Genomic DNA, 6,500 nt, shown 5'->3' with positions numbered 1-6,500 from the left:
CATCGCACCACTTCAAAGCTGGCTGCAACTGTAGAGGAGTGAACAGTTGATAGGGAACACCTCCCACCCCCACCCTTTCTTTTTTTTTTTTTTTTGATGAATTCATTGTAAGTCTATTTGTGTCCACAAGTTATCCACAAACAGCTTCACATTTGCCTTTCAGAGTTACTAGTCTACAGTATTTGCAGCTAATTTTTGGATCTGCATTTTGCTACCTCCTCCCTCGTTTGAAGTATTTCCTATCTTGGTGCGTGCTAGAGCTTGATGATTGATTATTGGAGTTATACTGTACCACCAAGAGGCTCCACCCGCCCCGGGCAAGGAGACGTGCAAGGGCCTCGTATCGATGGACCCAGCTCAGGAAGTCTAACTCTCTCCGGGCATGACAAGCTGGAACAAATGAGGAAGCACAGTTAGAATTGGGGCTGTTATTACAATCAGCACACCGTGGTTATGAGACCGATCACGTGGTGTTTCTTCCTTTTTGACGACACGATTCTTTGACTTGGCTCTCCTAGGAGCCCTGCCTCTCACAAACACCTTCTAATAAACTTTAAATGTTCTCTTTCTTTGGACATTTCTGCCAATACAAACTTGTATAAGCCTGGAAAACACCAGCAGAAGTGTGTGTGCGTGTGAGGAGCAGGGGGGATATCTTCTAATCAAGCAAAGCTTGGTACAAAACTTTTCTCCCCTTCAACGTAGCAATGCTCATCTCCTGTATCGTGGGGTGCATTTCAATGAGTGACACGAGAGGATGGCTCTGTAGGCTCCCCAGTAACTGCTTTCCAGAAGCTGCTGTACAACAATTTCTTTAGCTTTTGGTTTCAATTTTGTTCTTGCTTCTGTTTTTACTTCCTCAACTATTTGCTTATGCTTTAAAGTATCACCAGATGTGCATTTGGAAATGGCATGCCAGCCCTGTAGAGCTCTCATGGCCTCTGAAAAGCCCTCCAAATATTGACACACAATCCTTGCACGTAGGTGGTGCCCCGTGGTCTCTGCTACTGGGTTGGAAAAGAAGCTGCTGCGTCTCATCCACGTCTCTTAGTCCAGGTCCTCCGATCCCAGCTATTTTGCCATGCAAAGGCTAACCCAGCAAAGAATTCCCAAGCCGCAGGTCCCAGCTACGGACTGGCAGCCCCAAGCCTGTGTTTTGGCCTCATTAGATGTTGCATTGCTAAAAATGCAGAGCGTGGCCAGCAACAAAACCAGAGGTATTCAGGGCAGGCCAGTGATAACTTAAGAGCCTCAGGTTCAGTGTGGTTATTAACAGGAAACCATTGTCTTGCATCTGAGCCCTGGGCCAGGAGGAGAAAGCGGTCCTGGGGAGCCCCAGCTGGAGACGGGCCATCTGGGCAGGTCATGGACAAGGCTTGGAAACCATAAGAGGCAGCAGGGGTGAGGGTGGCATTGGCTCTTCCAGTCACCTTGTGCTCAGGTGCTTCCTGAGCTGTTGCTGCACATGCTGTGCTGCATCCACTTGACAACCCTTTGCCCCCAAAGTTGCAAGCATTGCCCAGGTATCCACACTCCCATTTGGCACCCTGCAGCAAATCCCCAGCCGAGCCGAGCCGGGAGACTGACAGCTTTCCTGGCATGTTGCAGTACACACGGCGAAGTGTTAGGCCACAAATCTGCCAGTGAAACCTGTCTCTGAGTCAAGCACTGCCTCTGGCAGCCTGCGCATCGCACCCCAGCCGCTGAGCCAAGCCTGCTTTTGGCTGCAAGGAAGCAAATGCGCTCAAGCAAACGCATCTCTGATCTGCACTGGCAAAAGCACGTTGGCACAGGATGCAACCCACCCAGCCCTGGCGGACGTCTAGTAATTCAGGTGCTGGGGTAACAAGGCCCCTGCGCTGCTGCAGCTCTATGTGAAGTTGGAGGGTTAACTCGAATCCCTCTGTGCCATGATTCCTCGCCTGCCTCGGCTGTCCACTGCGAGGTCCCCGTGGCAGGGACTGCCAGTGGATGTGGAAGGCCCTCGATCTCAGGGTGGCTTTGTGCCACTGTTAGTAATCCCGTGCCCGCTGGCTCCGTTGCTGCTAATGACCTCTGATGTGCCCTTTTGGGTTCGGCGTGCAGTTTGCTCAGGTTCAGACTGAGAGCTTGGCTCTTCCCACATGTTATTTCAGTCATAGGAAATAGCGGACAATGTGTCCTGGAATTCAGGGGGCCGGGCATTTGCATCACAAACCCAATTTTTTCAGAGCAGCTCCAGGGTAGCAGTCAACACTGAGGTTCAGACTTAGCAAGCTGAATGCAACCCGAACTGGACAATAAATGCCTGGAAGCAAAAGGCAACAAACTTACGGTAAAGCATAACACGCTGAAGTCGGACGGCCAAGGTGCTTCATGTGAACCTGGCCAGGGGCACGGCTCCCAGACCAGATCCATCCATCTTCATAACTGAGATCTCAGCTGGAGCCTACAAATTGCTGAGTGTCAGCTTTTACTTCACCCAGTCAAACCTGAAGCTATCTAACATCCCAGGGGCTTGGGTTCATAGTCTGGACAGTGATAACTAGACTAAGCCATTGGAAAGTGTTGGAAGCAGTCTCCTCTAGAGAGGACAGCAATTATTTGCTTCGGCTGATTAAAATATTTTTGTAGTTTTTAACAACGTTTGCCAGCTGCCTTTTTCATTAAACTCTGTCATTTTTCCCAGCAAGCCAAAGGTGTGCTTTTTAACCAAACTGTTTAAGTTGATTTATTTAAAAGCAGCAGGGTGAAACTGCCTCTCTTTATGGCCTGTGGGATTAATGATGTTTATATACAGCCATAAAAAATATAGACTAGCACTATCTTGCAGTCTGGCTAAATGTAATCAGCTGAGCGTGACCAGCTAACGGCGCCTTTTCAGGTGCTGTTAATATGTGCTAACAAGTTTTTTTGTTAACCTCCATAGCCTTTTCATATGAATAGTATCAGCTTCAGGGAAAGGTGGGCTTTGCAGGGATACGGATGCCAGCCCAGCACCTGGGGAATCCTGTGTTCAAGTCTCCACTCTCTGTAAGAGACTTTGAACAACTTTGGGCAAACCAGTTAGTCTCAGTTCCTTGCCTGTAATGAGTGGATGAGCAATTGCAACCTGGCTGGGGTGTTCTGAGGATGCACGCATTAGACTGCAAAGCATCCTGAGATGACGGTAGCAAAGGTCCTATAAATGCCTGAGGTAAGGGAGATTAAAACTTGAAGTCAGGACACGGCCAAAACAACAGCTGTGCAGCTTCTTAGTGCCCGAAGCCGACAAGAGCGTTAGTTCTGTCCTAAGATCACAGGTTAGCAGCATGCCGTAGGGCAGAACTTCAGCCAACATGGAAAAAACGAATCCACCCGAGTAATTTCAGATTGCTTCAGCTATCTGTGATGGGGAACGCATACCCGTCATTTAATTTTACATTTTAGGTCATGTACTGTGCATCTTCCTGGGATAGGCAAGCCATAACTGCCATCGCGTGCCATCTCCTCTGTGCTGGGGGCCGACGTCAGCGCCTATTTATGTGATGCTCTCTGGCTCTCTAAAACAAAGCTGAAAAGACTGCTTGGAGAGTGTGCACGGGGATGCTACCATGTTAGGATAATTGCACCTAGCTATCTGTTTGCAGTTTTTTAAGCTTGTGTTTTCTCCTGCATAATGCCCTGAAATGCTAGGGAGTATGTGCCTGCAACAAGATGCAGTGGTTTAACCAGACTTCAGGCTGAGTGCCAGAAAATATATGGGGAAAAGGTGAATACAGGCTAAAAACTCAAAAAATCATCCCTTTATTGGAACAGCAGTGGAGGAAGGGATAAGCCATTCACAGCTTGGTTGCTTTTTATTATCAATAGGAGAAGGTGTGAATGGAATTTTAACCGGACACGGGGGACCGGCTGCCTGTATTAGGCCTCAATGAATGACGGGGAGAGAATGTGGTTTCCATGGAAACTGTCTATAGTAAATGTAGCTTTCCATAGGTATCGGAGGATTTATAGCATCCCCCCCGGGACCAGGCAATTTAAATGCAGGTTCTCCAGGTAAAACAGCAGCTTCGCTTGCCCCAACCGCAACATCTGAATTGCTGTGAAATGAGAGTGGGCGAGGCGGGGGGGTGCTAACACATCCCAGCAGCTTGCAAAGCCTGTTTGAAGCCAAAGGAAAGGCTCCTGCTAGCTCAGATCAGCTTCAGAGCAGCTCCAAAGGGGGACGAGGTGCCTCCTGCGTATTTTTTTTGGTCACCTTCTGGTACATAAGGATGGACCAGCTGCGCCTGAGCAGAAGCAGGGATTGACCTCGCTGGCATTGCCCAGGTGCGGCCGATGGCAGGCGCTGCATCCCTCCGGCGCTCTGCAGGTAGCCCCTCTTGACACCTCTGCAGGTAGCCCCTCTTGGCGGTGCAGTGCTCTAGCAGACCCTTAGGCAGCTGCCCCCCTGGGATTTGACAGAAGTACAAGTCGGGCCGCTCCTGCTGTCACCCCGAGGGATTTCAGCTCCAAATGCCAGAGACACAATGTGCGAGAGTGTTTTTAACAGGCTGATTCAGTTTCCAAGTGATCGGGTACTTTGAATGTCTCTGTTTTTCAGACCCTGTTTTTTGCCCTTGAAGGGAACTCAAAAACGTAAGGTGCCCCCAAAGCAAACCCCTCGTCACTCTTGAAAGCGTGGCTCCAACAAACGCAGCTTGCTCTTTCCAGCACGGAGAGCTGCAAACAGCTCTCGTGTCACAAGGAAGGGGTCTGGGTCTGGGACTGATGCACTGGTTTTATTGACCTGCAGCCACAAGGTCGGTGGAGGGGTGCAGGAGATGGTGGTGACAACGGGGCTTTTTGCAGCACTGCTTTTATTACCATCTCTGATCAAATGAAGCCATGAGATGGTAGTTTCTAACTCAGGGGTGTCCTCTGGCCCATGGTTTCAGACTGGGCCTGCCTGCTGCATGCAGCCTGTGCCAGTCCCAGCAGCGTGTGTTGCAGGCGGGGTCCATGCCAGGCTGGCCTCATGTGCTGGATCCAGCATGGGAAGCCAGTCTGTGGGTCCAGCCCTGCGGAGCCTGACGAACGTGATACCCCGGTGCTAACTGGTACAGCATCTTGCCGCGCTGCTTCTCCTGAAAGCAATGGGCCAAATCTCCACAGGCCCGTACGGCCTGGGCGTGTGTATCCTGCAGCGCCGTGCGCACCAACAACTCCCGCTGCAGGGCAATTCCAGCCTTTTCCTTCTCCCATGAGATCTTTCACTTGGCTTTCCTCCCCGGGCCGAGTCTTTGCAAGGGGCTAGCAGTCTTCCTGTGCACCGAGTTGCTTGGCCAGCTATCTGAGGAGCAGGTGCTCTGCATGCTGCTTGTCTAGGAGCGGTGTGGTAGGAGCTTTATACCAATACGCGGACAGAAAGCCTGGCCCGGGCTGGAGTATCGTACCACGCGCATTTGGTCAACGTCTCGTTTGCTTGCAGGGTGCGACGGCTGCCCTGAATGGGGCATGCATTGCAGCGTGGTGTCTTCTGGGGCTGCTCGCAAGGTGGAAAGACTGGACTGACTGTTTGCTGCATCCCCATTTACTAACACTGCGGATATGGGTCTTCTGCTCATAAAAATCCACCTGATTTTTTTTTCTTTCTCCTTATCACATTTGCCGTCAGCTGTTCAGCCCTGATCCCAGCTAATGTCTCATCCAGGAACGGCAGGGTATGTTACCATGGATTGTTTCTCCCCCTGTTGCGCTCGATCGAGCTGGGTTATCCTTAAACTGCCACCGCTTTGTTCCTGTTATTTCCATGGATTCCAGGCAGACTCATCCATTTAACTCCAGATTTTTTTTTATGATGGCAGCTGTCTGGCTTGCACACTTGTTTTTTGGGGTTTTTTCTCTCCTCTGCTATCAACATAAAATAGCAAATCTTTTGCCTCATTAATCACCGAGTTAATCTATGACTAGCTGAATGCAAGGGAGAAAAGGCTCTGGATTTATTGCCTAATTCAGCTAGAAAATAAACACTCGATCGGCTTGAAGGTCAAATGCTGTACTGGGGTGAACTGCTGCAACGCCTTTACAACCGAGCCTGCACCCAGCAAAGGCAGTGGATGCGTAATGCTGATTTGGGAGGGAGAGGAAATGGAGAGGTGGGTGCTTGGTGGTGGTCTTTGGGGCTTGATTCTTGAAGGCAACAGGAGCATCTCTGTTGGCTTGGAGAGGTGCAAACAGGCCCTTGAGTTGTTTAAACTGCCTGTGCTGAAGTGCATGGGCCTGGAAGAAAACGTGGCCCTTACAAGGAGTCTGTGAAGACCCAGATGCATGCTAACACTGCGCGACGGGGGCTGGAAAGGTTCCCAGATGCCATCTTTGTGTTTCTATGACAACATCTCCTGGCAGCTCTCAAAGTCAAAAGCGGCGTTTAGGCAGTGGACAGCACGTCCCGTGGAGCCGAGCCGAGCTGCTGCGTTAGCGCCATTTGTTTTTTTCCAGGGGAAATTAGCAGAAAGGGTGGCAATGGGGGAGGAGGGATGACTTAACGCCAAGCGCTG

This window comes from Crocodylus porosus, unplaced genomic scaffold, assembly GCF_001723895.1.
Source record: "Crocodylus porosus isolate Cpor-Errol unplaced genomic scaffold, CroPor_comp1, whole genome shotgun sequence".
Taxonomy (NCBI): Eukaryota; Metazoa; Chordata; order Crocodylia; family Crocodylidae; genus Crocodylus; species Crocodylus porosus.
The sequence above is the reverse complement of the archived record's forward strand: the minus strand, read 5'-3'. Positions refer to the sequence as shown.